We start from the raw sequence: 19201 nt of genomic DNA, 5'->3' as shown, positions 1-19201 counted from the left end.
TTTAATAGGGTTTCCATTAATTTGCCTACTATTGATGTCAGACTCACTGGTCTATAGTTGCTCGATTCCTCCCTACTACCTTTCTTGTGAATGGGCACGACATTTGCCAATTTACAATCTTCCGGGACGACTCCTGTTACTAATGATTGGTTAAATAAATCTGTTAACGGTTTTGCCAGCTCACCACTAAGCTCTTTTAATAATTTTGGGTGTATCTCATCAGGCCCCTGTGACTTATCCGTCTTCACCTTAGACAGCAAACTTAGAACATCTTCCTCTGTAAAGATACATGCATCAAACGATTTAATAGTCATTCTTTCTAGTGGAGGTCCTTCTCCTTTTTCTTTTGTAAAAACTGAACAGAAGTATTCATTAAGGCAGTCGGCTAGCCCTTTATTCTCTTCTACATACCTTCCGTCCTTTGTTTTTAATTTAGTTATTCCTTGTTTTAATTTCCTTTTTTCATTTATATATCTGAAGAATGTCTTATCCCCTTTTTTCATAGACTGAGCTAGTTTTTCTTCTGCCTGCGCTTTAGAAGTTCTTATAACTTGCTTGGCCTCTCTCTGCCTAATCTTGTAGATTTCCTTATCTTCATTGCTCTGGGTTTTTTTATAATTACAAAATGCTAGCTTTTTATTTTTAATGATTTGGGCCACCTCCTTTTTTTGCTTTTACTGACGAGTCTAATGCAATTTTCTGTTGCCTTCAATAATGCACCTTTTAAGTAGTCCCATTTCTCCTGGACTCCATGTAATCCGTTCCAGTCTGATAAGGACTCATTTATGACTAATTTCATTTTTGAAAAGTCTGTTTTTCTAAAATCTAAAACTTTTGTTTTTGTGTGGTGGGACTCTTTCACAGTTCTTATATTAAACCACACTGACTGGTGATCACTAGATCCCAAGGTTTCGCCTACAATGACATCATATACCGAATCCCCATTTGTGAATACCAAATCCAAGATGGCCTCCCTCCGGGTTGGCTCCTCAACCACTTGTTGTAGAGATAACCCCAGTAGGGAATTTAGAATATCTGTACTCCTGGTAGAACTTGCTATTTTGGTTTTCCAGTTTATATCTGGAAGATTGAAATCTCCCATAATGATAACTTCTCCTTTCATTGTCATTTTAGCTATTTCTTCAACTAGTAGATCATCTAGTTCTTTAACTTGACCAGGTGGTCTATATATCACACCTACACGAGTTACTGCATGGTTAGCAAACTGCAACGTAACCCAAACTGACTCTATGTTGGCCTCACCAACTTGTATTAGGTTAGATTTAATGCTATCTTTCACATACAGGGCCACTCCTCCTCCTTTCTTGCCTTCTCTGTCTCTTCTGTATAAAGAGTACCCTGGTATGGTTATGTCCCAGTCATTTCTTTCATTAAACCATGTCTCCGTAACAGCCACTAAATCTACATTCTCAGATGCCATTATTGACCCAAGTTCATTGATTTTTTTACCTAAACTGCGAGCATTTGTAGACAGGACTCTGAGCTTATCATTTCTTAACCTCAGTGCTTCTGACCTGTTCTGGCATTGTTTCGGGGGGCAATTGGACTCTTTTATTTTCACTCTTTTGCCCCCCCTTCCTAGTTTAAATACTCTTTCGCAAATTCTTGGAGTTGTTCACTAAGTACATTTGTTCCTTTGAGAGAAAGATGCAAACCATCTTTTTTGTACAGTTCCTTGTATAGAACTGTCCCTATATACGGTAGAGTAGCTTACTGCCCGCTCTACTGTGGCAGCAGGTCGCTCAGCACGCCGGGCCACAATGATCAGCGTGGCCAGCGCCGTCAGTGAGTGATTCTGCTGGGAGATGGATGACGGCGGGCAGTATAGAACTGTCCCTATATACGGTAGAGTAGCTTACTGCCCGCTCTACTGTGGCAGCAGGTCGCTCAGCACGCCGGGCCACAATGATCAGCGTGGTCAGCGCTGTCAGTGAGTGATTCTGCTGGGAGATGGATGACGGCGGGCAGTATAGAACTGTCCCTATATACGGTAGAGTAGCTTACTGCCCGCTCTACTGTGGCAGCAGGTCGCTCAGCACGCCGGGCCACAATGATCAGCGTGGCCAGCGCCGTCAGTGAGTGATTCTGCTGGGAGATGGATGACGGCGGGCAGTATAGAACTGTCCCTATATACGGTAGAGTAGCTTACTGCCCGCTCTACTGTGGCAGCAGGTCGCTCAGCACGCCGGGCCACAATGATCAGCGTGGCCAGCGCCGTCAGTGAGTGATTCTGCTGGGAGATGGATGACGGCGGGCAGTATAGAACTGTCCCTATATACGGTAGAGTAGCTTACTGCCCGCTCTACTGTGGCAGCAGGTCGCTCAGCACGCCGGGCCACAATGATCAGCGTGGTCAGCGCCGTCAGTGAGTGATTCTGCTGGGAGATGGATGACGGCGGGCAGTATAGAACTCTCCCTATATACGGTAGAGTAGCTTACTGCCCGCTCTTCTGTGGCAGCAGGTCGCTCAGCACGCCGGGCCACAATGATCAGCGTGGCCAGCGCCGTCAGTGAGTGATTCTGCTGGTAGATGGATGACGGCGGGCAGTATAGAACTGTCCCTATATACGGTAGAGTAGCTTACTGCCCGCTCTACTGTGGCAGCAGGTTACTCAGCACGCCGGGCCACAATGATCAGCGTGGCCAGCGCCGTCAGTGAGTGATTCTGCTGGGAGATGGATGACGGCGGGCAGTATAGAACTGTCCCTATATACGGTAGAGTAGCTTACTGCCCGCTCTACTGTGGCAGCAGGTCACTCAGCACGCCGGGCCACAATGATCAGCGTGGTCAGAGCTGTCAGTGAGTGATTCTGCTGGGAGATGGATGACGGCGGGCAGTATAGAACTGTCCCTATATACGGTAGAGTAGCTTACTGCCCGCTCTACTGTGGCAGCAGGTCGCTCAGCACACCGGGCCACAATGATCAGGGAGATAGTGTACACTATGGGGGCAGCTGCTCCCAGTCCGTCTTCACAGGACTCTACTAGGAAGATGGATGTGCCTTGGTAGCGCTTTTAGAGAGCTGCTAAGAGACATTTCTGGGAAAATTTTCTACTATAAATGTAGAAGTTCTCTAAATAAACTGTGTTAGAAAAATGTTCCCTATCTCTGTCCCATTAGCAAAACCTTACAGCTGCACTTGAAATGGAATCTGTCACCCTGATTTTGGACCGTTATGTACAGTAATACATGAGTAGCCCTGCAGATACAGAGTATCCTGCTCATTGCCTTTTTTTTAAATGATCTCAGAAACCTGGGGGACCTCAGGGCAGTGTGGAAGCTGCAGCCGCGGACTGACTGCAGTGGTGACGTGTCTCCCCCCCCCCCCCCCCCCCCCCCCATGCCACTGGGTCGCGTGATGCAGGGAAGACATGACACTTCTGAAGCAGCCACATGACTTAAGTCAATCTAAATGTTGACGTGCTTAGATCTGAGACCTGCAGCGAAGGAGCTGGAACCCAGTGTCACGGATCAGCTAAGTACGACTCCCTCTGCAGGTCTAGCCATGCTGGTGGTCTACCCTTTCATGTACGGGTATGCAATTTATGTGAGGACAGTGCTGCTGAAATGATGTCTGTAATACACACTGACAGCTCAGGCATTGCAATAAAGCTCTTGAACCAAGACTTTTTGGTTCTCAATGGAAAAGAAGTTCTAATCTGTGTGCATGAGGTCAGGCATCCCCTGTGCAAGTAAGATCCACAGTGGGTACATGAGGTTTCTCACGAGCACAGATTTCTTTGCCTTCAAACTCAAGATGTCAGAAAATATGGAGGAGCGATCTGAGTGATATGACATGACAGATACTCGTGTATCACCGCATACTGCAAGCAGAGCCAGCATATTCTCTCTCACAGCATTTCCTTTGGGACGTCAGAAATCACGGTGTGTTCTTACTCATCGCCAGGCCTTCATTGAGAAACCATTTGTGCATTTGAGGGGAGCGCTCATACATTCTGCTATTGTGGCATGTTTCTGGCTCGGTCGCCTCATGCGGGAATACTGAAACATTAACTGAAAATAGGTTTCTTTCTCAGTCTTTAGATTCATGAATTATTTCAGAATAGCGAACGAATGGTAGCAGGGCATGTATCTTAGGCCTCATACACATGACCGTTCCGTTTTTTGCGGTCCACAAACTGCAATTTGCGGAACGGCTGGCCCATTGTAGAAGTGCCTATTCTTGTCCGCAAAACGGACAAGAATAGGACATATTGTTTTTTGTTTTTTTTGCGTGGCCACGGAACAGAGCAACGGATGCTGTCCACATCTTTTGCGGCCCCATTGAAGTCAATGGGTCCCCATCCGACCCAAACAATGGCCGTGTGCATGAGGCCTAACAGACAGGGATGTATCTGATGGACCAGGAATGAGTTTAGAAGTGTATGAAGTTTGTTAATGCACGTTTACATAACTGCTGATGTGCCTAGGCTTGGCACCGGGCTGTCATCCTCGTTTCAGAGTGTCGCTTTCACTCCACACGTTGCATCCATGACTGGGTTAAGACTAGAGATCATTGATGTCATTGTACTTTGGGACTACCAGTGTCAACTGCAGAATGTTTTCCAAAAGTTTGAAGCTGTTCACAGGGTTGTCTTTGTAATGGAGTGCAGTGCTAGGTCCTGATTGGGAGGCTAATGCTACTTTAACACTAGCGTTTTTTGCGGATCCATCATGTATCTGCAAAAATGCTTCCGTTACCATAATTCAACTGCATGCATCAGTCATGAACAGATCCGGTTGTATTATGTCTTCTATAGCAAGAACGGATCCGTCTTGAACACCATTGAAAGTCAGAGGGGGACGGATCAGTTTTCTATTGTGCCAGATTGTGGCAGAGAAAACGGATCCGTCCCCATTGACTTACATTGTGTGCCAGGACGGATCCGTTTGGCTCGGTTTCATCTACAAGCAGCGTTTTGGTGTCTCTCTCCAGAGCGGAGACGGATCGGAGGCAAACTCATGTATTCTGAGCGGATCCTTTTCCATTCAGAATTAGAGCAAAACTGCTCCGTTTTGGACCGCTGAGCCCTGAACGGATCTCACAAACGGAAAACCAAAACACCAGTGTGAACATAGCCTTAGACTGTGAACTCAAAATTCCCTAATAGAATATTTGGAAATGGTCTTTCTAAGCCAAGCTTTTCCCATACAAATCAGACTATTAACCTGCCACCTAGCTAATATGTTTCTGTTGCTAAGTCCTCAGGTGGACCCTTCAGACGCTGCATGAATAGAGCCTTATTAGATCTGCCTTCTTGCGAGCGCTTACATATTGTTTCCAAAACCTTATGCTATGAAGATGTTACTAAGGTTGAGTTTTGGTTGAAGTTGTAAATTACAAGTCAGCAGATCTGTGGCCCAACATCTGTAAGAGTATCATTCATAATCCACTAGACAACAGCATGAAGGGACAGAAGTCGGCATACATCCCTAACCCCATATTTTGAGCTCTTGAATTCAGCACTTGCAGCCGCACCCCTCCCTATCAGTAATTCGGAGATGAAAATAAACGTGGCCACATCTGACAACTAGAATAGACACTTGTAATCACAGGACACAGAAAGAATGAGCTTGCAGATCTGGGAGCTTTGATGTGGCCCATTCTGTTTTATGACCAATTTCAACCTCCAGTTTGCAACCCTGAAATAGATTGTTAGCTTCTTGGGTTAAGCATGTAAAATAATGATATGTTAATGCTTGTTATGGTAAAATAATTATCTTTCTAACTTTCTTGGGCCATTTTTTGATCAAAATGGTTGGTTTAACACAATACATATGAGGATTCAAAGGTAGTCTAGGAACAGAGCCTCCTCAGAGCCAATCTGCCTGGAACTTTCCTGTCATGAAGAAGACGCCCAGAGCAGATTCTAAACTCCTAAAGAACTCAGATTGGTAGTGATGGGAGTCACCAGCCCTAGCCAAATGTATTCTGCAAGATTGGCTCATTTAACTCTTTTATATATTTTGTCAGCTGCTTTAGTATGTGTACATTTTATTGATTACGCTGACTATAAATATGAACTGACATTAGAAGAAATTGTACTTGTATTAAAATAATTTTGTTCAAAATATTAAGTAAAATATTAGTGACCTATCCTCGGACACCCCCAAAGATCAGCATTTTGAAGAGGACGCGGCACCCTGTTGATTGCAGCTGCCTCTACTTAGGCTGATGACATCACTTTCATCGCTCCTGTGTGCAGCTCAGTCCTATTCAAGTTAATAGGCCTAGAATACGATACCAAGGCAGTGTGCAAGATACAGCGTGCGGCGGCCACAGCAGCCGTCTGAGCGCTGCAACTCGGACACCCGCTAGTCTACTTATACAATGAATGAAGGTATTTGTGTCCTGAACTGGTTCTCTGACTTGAACCCCCCCACCCGTTTTGTTCTGTGGAATAACATTAACTTGATTAGAAATCCTATCCAAATTGAGTTCTACACAATAATTCTCATTGGGGTAAATAGTCTGGAAGTAGTTGTTGTTCTGTATTATAATAATGATTTCACTAGTAGCCAAGCAGTTAATTACCCAAAACAGGAGAAGAACCCCCCCCCCCCCCCCCCCCAGGTGAATTATGCAGGGTTGGTGTCAGCCTAATGAAGACTCTGACATCCGCGCTGTATATTCTGCCACCTGTCTAAACTCCGCAGGAAAATCAGTCGATGGATTTTATGGTTATCTTTGTGACATCATGCCCTTATGGCAGGGCGCCCGAATCCTGGTCCGTCCCATGTCCTGGCAATAGTCCCCTAACCAAAGGAACCCGCTCATCTCTGAATTTACTGCATATGTGGTATTAATTGCTTGGGAGATTCCCATCTTTAATAATTAGAAATAACTTTGACCGACCATAGAGTGACACAGAGATAAGATTGTGGCTTCTCAGTTGGATGCAGTAGAGGTTGGAGTCTCTGAACACCTCCCTGGGAGGTGAATTCCTCTTCTATTGCTCCTATGGAGTATTGAATGCCATACCGCCAGAGGAGTTTGTCATTTTTGTTTTATGTATGTTTTTTATGGTGTTTCCGAGTATCGATGTACATGGAGATGGACTAAGCGGCCACCGAATCCAGTTTGTTACACAGACTAAATCTAGCTGGATACGCTGCCCCCCCCCCCCCCCTCACTGATTACTGTTGCATTTTGAATATTTGTTTTGGATATTGTCTTGGTGTCAAGATTACCAACGCAGAGAAGACAGAAAACAACCACATGGTGCATGTAGTCTGCCTTATATTATTTCCATTTTCTTTTTCTTTTGGGATAGATATATTATTATCCTAGGCAGGTTTACAGTCATGCACTGTTGACTTTCCGACAGCTCTAAACATCCTACTACTCTGTAAGATAATATCTTTGACATTGCTTCAGATCTTCTGTAGACCGTAAAATGAACATTTATAATATCCCCAGCAAGCTGCTATTTAATACCGGGACAGGCTGCACTAGTGGGTATAGACTAGCTGCTACGATGTCCCCCGTAGACAGCACACACATATAAGAGGAGACCCTGTCCAGTCTCTCAGTAGCACATCCCAGGAAGCATCATGCAGCAATACTGAGCAGTGTCCAAGTAAGACAAACTTACTATAGCCAACAGCAGCATGTCTGTGCCTCTGTCATCCTCCAGCAGTGCCTTCTTCTCTCTCCATAGACCTCTATGGGCAATAGCTGTAACCTGATGTCTCAGCGAGCTGTCTGGTCTCTCAAGATAGATTTTAGCTGTAAATTGAGAGTGAATGATTAGAGCATGGGGTAGGTGAAGAAAGAGGCATATTACAACTATTATATTATGAAAGGGCTAGTATGTGGCCACCATGGAAATATATTCCTGTGTACATCTCAACTGGTCACCAGTTATTGTGTAACAGGCGGTTTGCATCCAGTCACATATAAAGACTGGGCACATTTCTATACGCATGCTGCTGGAAGTGTCTCTCAGCTAAAGGGAGCAACCGGAATATTACAATTATATTAGCAAGCTGCTAGAAATTCCCTGACATTATTATGTGCTGCTACAGTCTGTGTATGACTATTCTATAGACATCTGTACAGTGATGTAAGGTGGGCACTAAAAGGTTAAGTAGCCCTGTAAATGTCATTTCCACTAAACCATTTGCTTCCACTTACATTCCTCTGAAACCATAGACTGTTGGCAGCCACAAAAAACTTGCGTTTCCGACTCACTACATGTATGACCAAATACAGCAGCTTTGAGGTACGAAGGAGGTATGAAATAATGGAAAATATTTCTGGAAGCTGGATTTTCTGTGTCCTCAAACTTTAATAAGCCAGCATAGACGCTTTTTCATTGTCTTGGTCTAAGAAGGGTTAATGGGGTTATCTGTGAATTTGATATTGATGATCTATCCTCAGATAGGCCATCGATATCCGATCGACCAGGGTCTTACCTCTGGGACCCCTGACGTTCAGCCGTTTGAAGAGGCTGTGTCAGGATAACCCCTTTAAAGAATAACTGTCACACTTAGACCCTAATTTCAATTTTCATATATGTAGTTAGTAATAACATGATATTCCAGAATCAGTTACTATTAGACTGACTTACCCCATATTTAATAAGATTCAGCCCTTAGCAACCAGTCTGCAGAAAACTGCAATTTCACTATTCAGTTAAGATGGCCGCCACTGCCCTCACCCTGAGGCTAATCCCGCCTGCCCTCACTAGCCAGTAACAATAGCCCCCCAAAAGTGTCAGTAACCAGAGCCCTCCCCCCTAAAGGGTTAATCTCCTGCAGCACAAAGGGGTCCTCTTACCACATGTTGCTTTCATTTATACACTGAGCAGACGGCAGATCTCCCTTCCCTGGTCTGCGCTGCTCCAACTCTGCATTCTCCAGCTCCGCTGAGCGAGGGAGCGTCTGCCAAGCGCAGGGACAGGGAGAAGTGCACACAGCCCAGGCACTGTTATCAGCTGCTGGGGAGGACCTGGCTTTAATCATTTACTTACAGTCCCTGGCTGTCAGTAATCTGACCTTGCACGCAGCGTGCTCCGTCCTTCAACAGATAGACGGACCATGCCTAGCAACAGATAGACGGACCATGCCTAGCAACCCTGTTGTAAGCACAGGTAAAAGTAGGCAGTACAGGGAACACAAATGTGGAATTAAGGGGTAATTGAATGCACAGTGAAAAATTAAAATAGGGCCACTAAGATTATATTAATCCCCACAATCCAATACTCAAAAAATAACTAATAAATACGACAGTTATACTTTAAGTGCTGAATCTGGTCTTTCATTCAGGTTGACACTATACAGGTGGATTAGTGCATGCCTTGTAATCTGATAAACCGTGCGGCACGTCGGCCATGGCCCAGAGCTCCTCAGAAACCATACTGAATGCGCACACAAACTTGCACTCATCTGATGCCAAATCTTCATACTGAGTGCTTTAACGCATAAATTCCACCTGGATTCCCATTCCTGCTAAATGTGACTGTATAATTGGGAGTGACATTGTTCCCTCAGTAAGTAGGAGAAAATGCCAGCAAGAGACATCTGAGTAATGTGTAGCTGCATGAGAGCCTCCTAAATGAGCCGCTGTCTCTTCCTGCGAGAGGCTGCTCCTCTTAGTATAACATCTGATCATCCCTCAGTGACTGGAGAGATTGCATCCCTCTGAAGACATCCAATGTTTGGGAAGACCGTGACCTCCCCAGCAGGTAGCCCCTGGTACGTTCACACCGGCTTCTGCCGTGGTTCTTCACTTTGTGTGCCACTGACCTACTCCCAGGTTATCTCCATTGAGTGGAGCCAAACTGTGAGCGGCCATGTCCCTCCGTGGTGTGGTCGTGGCTTTAGACCGCCAACTCGCCAGCTGCTGCTCTGCATTCTATTAAGAACAATGGGAGGCAGACACAGCGTGGCTACACTGAAGTTCTGACAACAGCAAATTTCACCTTGTGAACGGGCCCTATTAAAATATTTGTGTAAAAGCCGCACTACACCTTCCCCGTCCTAGCCCCGACTCTTCACTAGTGAAGCAAGTGCCATATCCTGATACCTACAGGAGTTTTTCCTATGGCCATACTGTATAGTACTCTGCATAGTGTTTGACTGGAGTTTCCTGGGTAAGGGTTGTCGATGGCACTCCCTCCTGCCCAGTTGTACTGGCCGCACTGTGCTGTACCCATGGTTGTATTGGCAATCACCACTGATACTCCACTGGTTCAATGTAGACTTGGATGAAGATTGAGAAAAGAATATTACCAGGCATTCCTTAGTCTTTGAGTTTCACAAGTTGATTTGAAATATTAAAAAATAAACCATCTGTACAAACATCCTGGACGAAAGGAAAGCATTTCTCATTGGCTCCCTCACAGACTGCATATGCCTTGCATTATACACAATCGCCCTGATATCTGCTGAGAGCCTCTGTACATGGACTCAGCATGAACTGGAGCATATCCATTGCCAGCCAAGGACTAGTGCTTCCTGCTGCTGGTAAGCTGCCAAGTGGAAGACTCCTGGAGATCATGGTGCATAATCTGGTTATATGGTTGGTTTACCCAACCCTTTGTCAGTGATCTTTTCTGTGTCAAATCCATCCCTCGATGGTGCGTATGGCTGCAGCTGGCCCCATCTTAAAAGGATTTAGATTACACATGAGCTGCGTTGGGCGATTATGATGTCGTTGACATTTGCAGTAGAATTGGAGACTGGCAGATCAGAAGGATGTGTTTCTTATAGAAACATCAGGATGCAGTTTATCTTACTCTTATTGGTCACATTAAGATATGTTTATTCAGATTGCTTAAAAGGACTCCTCCATCAACATTTTATATCGCATATTAACAACCTGTATCTGAATCTTCTATGTAACTTGGGTGAATGGTTTTCTGGATACATGTCACTCCATGTATCCTTCCTGTTCTGTCTCAACCTCCACTTTGTCTGGACTTTTAGCACGGCAAACAGACTCTCTTAAAGATGAATTTATACAGCCTAAATATGGGGCTGATTATCAGGAACTAACGTTCCTACCAACGCCCATCTAAAGGTGCTGCAGATAACCCGATGGATGAGCAAAATGCATGTTCGCCGGGTGAAATGATCGTTGGTACAGATGTCTCACTCATCGATCGCGGGCAGCAGGTCGTGCGGTCTAAAAAACGATCTGCTGCCCAGGAGCAAAGATTGCATGGGAACAAGTGATCCCTCGTCCTCATACTGTGGAGGTGATCGCTGCATGGAAACACATTGCTTCATCTCCATGAGCCTGAACATACGCTTCCTTCCCGACAATCATCTTCTCCTCTCAGCGCGTAAATACGTCTTAACTTTGTCAGGCCTTCACTGTGACTAAAGAGGGGAAATGACGTGTGGCTCAGAGCATCGCACCTGAAAAGTACCATTCCGCGTAAGCGCAGAAGAGGATGCCTCCAAGGGTAGTAAGGGCAGGTCATACGGGTGAATCTCAGCACCGCTGCCATCTTGCATCCTTTGGACACATCAGGGGACAAGTACTGATGTTTATGCAGCCTACAGATGGGGACCTGAGGGCTCTCTACAAGATATTGTGTGACATCAGGTTTATGCACTGACATATCTGTTAATTCTTACAGCTTGGCCTTCCCATTTATCCTCTGTTACTGTCTGTATAGCAAAAGAACTCTATAAAACAATATATATGGTAAGAGCTGTAAAATATAAGCGGTCAGCTATATTAGTGTCCTGTACTCTGGCCCTGCAGACCAGCTACGATGTAGGATACAGAAATATGTCAGAATAATAGGATGTTTACAGTGCTATGGTGATATCTTCTTTATTACTCTTTCTACTTTCTTCTATTTTCCCATAATGTCCATCATAAGAAACCTTGTAATTATAGAGAAAATGTATTTATAAGGCTCTGACAATACGATACCTGTAAAATAAAAGCAATAGGCACAGAAGCATTTCTCATAGATTGCCATTGGCGCACACAATGGAGTACTGACTGCTGTCACAGAAGTGACAGACCACTGAAATCAGTGGGTCTGTCACTACAGTATGCCGACAGGTTCCCTTTTTAATACCAATTGTCATACAAATCCCATGTGAATCATGCTACAGACGACCGGCTCTACAACTAAAACACAGACATATAAAAAACAGATGCCTCTTATAATGTTACAAATCGGCCCAGGCGGCGGACGGGGATTTTCTACAGGGTCATGGCACCAACCCTGTCTAATAGCAGCTACTGTTGGGAATCCCCACAGCTTGCACATATCCTTTTACACTGCCCCTATATATCATGCAAGTCAGGGGTGCTGGAGGCCCAGAACCCATCACAATGTACAATTCCCTGCTGAGGAAGAACTTAAACTATTTCTGTTTCTTACACAAAGGTTATTGTGCCCGTGTAGGCTTCTAAACCGACAGATTGTTCTTTCCCAAACTGAAGCTCCAAAATATGATGAAGAAATGTATTTCTCTATGACTGTTCAGCTTTACGTTGCTAATGTTCACCCACTTTTTAACTATTCGCCATAGGCGTCTCGGGGAATATCCCTTTCTCGAAGTCCAAGTGCAAAATTTGAAGCATTGCTTACCTAAGTGCCATGTGTCAGTGACTGCACAGATGCACCTCGATAGATGGGAGGCTTGGGTAGTGAATTCTGGTGGGGCCTGGATGTATTTCTGGAGTGTAATAATATTACAGGCTATAGCTACTAGAGAGGGGTCGTTGATCCAGGGAGTTATTCTGATGCCTGATCGGAGTCGAGAAGGAATTTTTTTTCCCCGTAAGTGAGGATAGTTGGCTTCTACCTGACAGGGGTTTTTGCCTTCCTCTGGATCAGCGTGCAGGATAACAGGCCGAACTGGATGGACAGAGGACTTTCTTCTGTCTTAGGTTAGATAATGTGCAGAGGAGAGATGTGACGGAATATACAGCATTATGTATACCGTATATGTGCTTGTGATAATATTACATCACACCCGTCTACTGTATGATACACTGATATGACCACATGTGAAGCTGGGCACACACATTCAGTAGCTGTTGGCTGAACGATCCTAACAACTCCTCCATACACGTACACGATTGGCGAAAGCCTCTGTCAAACACTTCTGGTGATGGCTTATCTCCCGGGAGAACAAAAGGATCTGGCTAAAATATTAATTTCACCCCATCCTTCTTTCCCGGCGGGTTCCGTACATTAATCTGTATGGGGATCTTTAGATGTTGGCATGAAGATTTATAAAGGGGGCCTTTTCTCAGTGTGATTTCAGCAGACAGTCAGGTCCATAAATATTGGGACATCAACACAATTCTAACATTTTTGGCTCTATACACCACCACAATGTATTTGAAATGAAACGAACAAGATGTGCTTTACCTGCAGACTGTCAGCTGTAATTTGATGGTATTTACATCCAAATCAGGTGAACGGTGCAGGAATTACAACAGTTTGCATATGGGCCTCCCACTTGTTAAGGGGTCAAAAGTAATGGGACAATTGGCTTCTCAGCTGTCCCATGGCCGAGTGTGTGTTATCCCCTCATTATCCCAATTACAATGAGCAGATACAAGGTCCAGAGGTCATTTCCAGTCTGCTATTTGCATTTGGAATCTGTTGCTGTCAACTCTCAAGATGAGGTCCAAAGAGCTGTCACTATCAGTGAAGCAAGCCATCATTAGGCTGAAAAACACAACAAACCCATCAGAGAGATAGCAAAAACATTAGGCCTGGCCAAAACAACTGTTTGGGTTATTCTTAAAAGAAGGAACGCAACGGTGAGCTCAGCAACACCAAAAGACCCGGAAGACCACGGAAAACAACTGTGCTGGATGACTGAAGAATTCTTTCCCTGGTGAAGAAAACCCCCTTCACAATAGTTGGCCGCCAGATCAAGACCACTCTCCAGGAGGTAGGTGTATGTGTGTCAGAGTCAACCATCAAGAGAAGACTTCACCAGAGTGAATACAGAGGGTTCACCACAAGATGGAAACCATTGGTGAGCCTCAAACAGGAAGGACAGATTAGAGTTTGCCAAACGACATCTAGAAAAGCCTTCACAGTTCTGGAACAACATCCTATGGACAGATGAGACCAAGATCAACTTGTACAGAGAGATGGGAAGAGAAGAGTATGGAGAAGGAAAGGAGCTGCTCATGATCCTAAGCATACCACCTCATCAGTGAAGCATGGTGGTGGTAGTGTCATGGCGTGGGCATGTATGGCTGCCAATGGAACTGCTTCTCTTGTATTTATTGATGATGTGACTGCTGACAAAAGCAGCAGGATGAATTCTGAAGTGTTTCGGGCAATATTATCTGCTCATATTCAGCCAAATGCTTCAGAACTCATTGGACGGCGCTTCACAGCGCAGATGGACAATGACCCAAAGCATACTGCAAAAGCAACCAAAGAGTTTAAGGGAAAGTAGAGGAATGTTCTGCAATGGCCTAGTCAATCACCGGACCTGAATCCGATTGAGCATTCCACTTGCTGAAGACAAAACTGAAGGGAAAATGCCCCAAGAACAAGCAGGAGCTGAAGACAGTTGCAGTAGAGGCCTGGCAGAGCATCACCGGGGATGAAACCCAGCGTCTGGTGATGTCTATGCGTTCCAGACTTCAGGCTGTAATTGACTGCAAAGGATTTGCAACCAAGTATTAAACAGTGAAAGTTTGATTTATGATTATTATTCTGTCCCATTACTTTTGACCCCTTAACAAGTGGGAGGCACATATGCAAACTGCTGTAATTCCTGCACCGTTCACCTGATTTGGATGTAAATCCCTCAAATTACAGCTGACAGTCTGCAGGTAAAGCACATCTTGTCCGTTTCATTTCACATCCATTGTGGTGGTGTATAGAGCCAGAAATGTTAGAATTGTGTCCATGTCCCAATATTTATGGACCTGACTGTAGGCCTCATCTTTCTAGTTCTTTAAAGGGTTTCTACCACCTCGTTTTGTGAAATTTAGCTGTCAGACACTAGCGATCTGCTAGTGTCTGCTCTACCAAACAATGCTATTATAATAGCTTTTTGTGCAGCCATTTCCATAAAAAAACTAACTTTTATCGATATGCTAATGAGCCTCTAGGTGCTATGCGGGTGTCTTTTCAGCACCTAGAGGCTCGGTCTACCTTCACAAAATGCTGCCCAGCGCGTCCCTCCAGCCCGCCCATCTCCTCTGGAATGCAATCCTCCCTCTGAGTCAGCGGACGAATTCTCGCACATGCGCCGTGCGCGTCTGTCTTTGGCGCAGGCGCAGTTAATGTCTGACCGCTTTCTGCACAGACATCTCCACGGTCAGACATTAACTGCGCCGAAGACAGACGCGCACGGCGCATGCGCGAGAATTAGTCCGCTGACTCAGAGGGAGGATTGCATTCCAGAGGAGATGGGCGGGCTGGAGAGACGCGCTGGGCAGCATTTTGTGAAGGTAGACCGAGCCTCTAGGTACTGAAAAGACGCCCGCATAGCACCTAGAGGCTCATTAGCATATCGATAAAAGTTTGTTTTTTTATGGAAACGGCTGCACAAAAAGCTATTATAATAGCATTGTTTGGTAGAGCAGACACTAGCAGATCGCTAGTGTCTGACAGCTAAATTTCTCAAAACGAGGTGGTAGAAACCCTTTAATAGACATTTCTCGGTATTTAGCACATGGTGTGTTCATACAATGAATAGCACACAGCTCTCACAAGGTAATTGTTTCATCATGCTCACACACAGCCAAAATCTGCAGATCTTTCCTTTAATGCACCCTGACATGTTGAATCAGTGGCTGTATCTCTAGCCGCTCGTGGCAGCTATAAGACAAGCTTCTGTTTGTTAGTGTTGGCAGGGAGTCTCACATTCAGGAGCTGAGCAGGATATGTGTGGTGTGGCACATTATCTCCACCCTTCCATCTCTCTACTCGGGCATAAAAGTCAGTGGTAAAAAGATGCAGTGGTCTAAAAGATCGGAGCCACATGTTGTCCATTGAGGAATCAAGCTGCAATAATGATCAACCATGTAGTTTGATATAAGCCCTATCTGGATGAAGATACTTTTGGACAGCAGCTTTCTGTAATTCAGGCGGTATGTTCAATGTCTACATGCATTCATACAAATAACTGCCTAATAGCGTTATTGTTTTCCGGTATTGAGTTCCGTCCTAGGGGCTCAATACCGGAAAAGAACTGATCAGTTTTATCCTAATGCATTCTGAATGGAGAGCAATCCGTTCAGGATGCATCAGTTCAGTCTCTCTTATGGTATTTGGCCAGAGAAAATACTGCAGCATGCATCTGGATCCGTCTACAAATGATATCTGTTTGCGTACGGATTTCCGGATCTGGCAGGCAGTTTCTGCAACGGAACTGCCTGCCGGATCCTCACAACACAAGTGTGAAAGTAGCCTAATGTGGCAGTAGAGAAATGCTTGGCTTTGAAATGAAAATTCGAGCGTTCTGAAACTGGTTGTTGATGTACCGCCTGACAACCTAATTTCAAAGGCCGTAGGTGTCAGACAGCAGCAACTAGCCACACATGACCTTGGAAAGTTACAGAGAACCTCTTTCATGAAATTCTCCAAAGATGACCTGGTTGTAGATGGCTTAGAGAGGACCTTTCACTAGTTTAAAAACTAAAAACTAACTATATCAGTGGGCAGAGCGGCGCCCAGGGGTCCCCCTGCACTTACTAGTATGTCTGGGCGCCGCTCCGTTCGCCCGGTATAGGCTCAGGTGTCTGCAGCTCCCTCTGTTGTACGGGGCAGAGTTTTTGTATTAGGGTTGTCCCTTGCTGCAGCGCTGGCCAATCGTAGTGCACAGCTCATAGCCTGGGACTGCCAGACATACTGGTAAGTGCAGGGGGACCCCTGGGCGCCGCTCTGCCCACTGATATAGTTAGTTTTTAGTTTTTAAACTAGTGAAAGGTCCTCTTTAAAGGGCAGGACAAATCCCAAGCGTCAGCTAGCCAAGAAATGTCAATTACATCTAAGCTTCATCTTGGTTTTACAAGATCCTATCATATACGTTGCTCCCGCTTTTTAGCTGCAGCTAATTTCTTATATCAACATAAAAATTAGCAATGGGTTATAACCTAAAACCAGTAGTCCATTACCAATAAAATACAATGCAACATACATCTAGTGTGGACATTTCATGTAGGATAACCCTTTTCTACGTCCAGTGCCACTGGATAGGCTCCACCATGATGAGGGACTGGAGTCTGCACTCACTGTGCTGTGAAGTCTCCTATTCAAATCCTGGGAAGGAAAATAAGACTGTGCAGCAAAAAAACAGAGAACTCCTTCAGAAATCCTGTACTCAGCAGATCATATCCTCTGTCCTCCGCAAGCATTATGGTTTATACAACTATCCACCAACAACCATCTTGTGCCCATACACGGCTGAATGAATGAGCTGCCGGATTTGTTGATTTGCTCCGGTCATTGTTCTAGGAAATTTTCCTTTATTCAGCTAGTTCCTAGGCACCCCACAAAGGAGAATAAAGAATGAGACACACATTTATCCGAGACGCTCTGAACCTCCAGACCCACAAGATGCTATTTTGATGTTTGATGTAAAGGCGCAGCTTGAAGGAAACCACATGAGAGGCTGTAGTACCAGACCTGAGACTGGAGTGGAGTAGAAAGATCTAGCCATAGATATTGCATGGGCCAGCACTGTATGAAAGCGTATTTGCACATTTAAATGTTTTCTGACTTGTCATTGAATGGTTTGTTTAGGATTATTTTTTAAACACCCACCCAGGGGTACCTCTATACTTACCTGCTCCCCTCCATTCTATTTGGGCTCTGTGGCTCCTAGGCTGCCTTCACTGGTCTTCCAGTCCTTGTCTCTCAACTTTTGCGTGGAAAGGGGTCACATGCATCACCACAGCCAGTGATTGGCCTCAGCGATGACGTGTCCCCAGGTAAAAGTGACATGCTGCTTTTGGGCACGTCACCACAGAGGCCGCATCAGCACACGTTATCCGGTCCATGTGGAAGTTGACAAACGGGACCAGAAGTCCAGAGAAGACAGCCATCGAGCCTGACTGGAGGGCCAGGCAAGTATAGATCTCTTCACCGGACTGCTTTGCTTGTTTGTCAAGTGATCATCAGCACCTATACTTGGGCAGGTTACTGGAAAGGAGCATTTGTGTGCACATTAGTTCCTGATAATAGGACTGATCCGTAGACATTCCTATTAACATGATAGTTATTCATTGTGACCCATAGGGGTCTTATATAGAGAGGCTTTATAGCTCTTTTCTCTCTGATGTGCGAGCCAGTCCCTTTAATTAGGACTCGGCAAAGGTTTGTTCTGTAACCATATTCTCTTATGGTGAGTGAGTTTGGATTGGGGATATTATGCAGCTGATCAGTAGCCTCTTTGTCAAGATGTGAACATCAGTGGCCTGTGGCTAGAAAGGTAGCTGCCCACTGGCTAAAGCCCAAGCAGCCCGCATACAGTCCTGGATACTATGTTATTATATAGTCTGATATCTATAGACGTAACCACTGCTGGATGACTGCCATCTTGGAAAACGGCCACTTCCTAGATGTTTAAGATTCTGTGGTGTAACATCAGATGGTTCAGTCCAGGCGAGGTCTAAATATATATCTATAACTGGATTTTATGTAGGATTTCCTGCAAAATGTTTCTGTGATTAGTTCTCATTGTAAATATGAAGCTTTTTATTTTTCTTTCACTGTGATAATGTAACTGTATTTGGTGCATTGATCGGGAGAAAGATATTTGTTGCAATCATTAAAGGGGTTCTCCGGGAATTAAGAAAATAAAAATACTTTCCGTAAATATTACTTTATTATAAATATATTCCAAAATACCTTACATTAGTTATAATCAGTGGCGTACCTACCATATAGGCAGGCCACGCAGCTGCTATGGGGCCCGTGAGGAAGAGGGGCCTGCAGTGGAGGAGAGGCCCCGCCCCTAATTGCTCCGGTCTATCTTTCTAAAGCTAAAGGACCTTTGATGATGTCATCACAGGTCCTGTTAGGGAACTGCACAGTGTAAAGTGTAGTTCCCAGGTTAGAACAGTGCATCTGCCAGGACCTGTGATGACTTCATCTTCAGCATCACCGGTCCTGCAGGATCTAGCAAAGGAACTGCACCAAAAATGGTGTAGTTCCTAGGTTTGAAAGGTACATCTGCCAGGACCTGTGATGACATCATCTTCAGCATCACAGGTCC

General features: G+C 44.9%; 1 protein-coding gene across 4 annotated transcripts in view; it reads right to left on the bottom strand.

Annotated features, from left to right (window-relative positions):
• ZNF469 (zinc finger protein 469) overlaps nt 1–19201 on the bottom strand; it is a 456265-nt gene that overhangs the window by 74965 nt on the left and 362099 nt on the right. For 2 of the 4 annotated variants that reach the window (XM_040410638.1, XM_040410640.1), the window contains one exon: nt 7618–7751. The exons of the other annotated variants lie outside the window; for them this stretch is intronic. The gene's annotated coding sequence lies outside the window, so the exon portion shown is untranslated. The remainder of the gene's footprint in view (nt 1–7617; nt 7752–19201) is intronic. 4 annotated transcript variants of the gene reach the window in all.

Source organism: Bufo bufo, chromosome 10 (genome assembly GCF_905171765.1).
Source record: "Bufo bufo chromosome 10, aBufBuf1.1, whole genome shotgun sequence".
In the NCBI taxonomy this organism is placed as follows: domain Eukaryota; kingdom Metazoa; phylum Chordata; class Amphibia; order Anura; family Bufonidae; genus Bufo; species Bufo bufo.
This window is presented reverse-complemented; position numbering and strand designations above follow the sequence as displayed.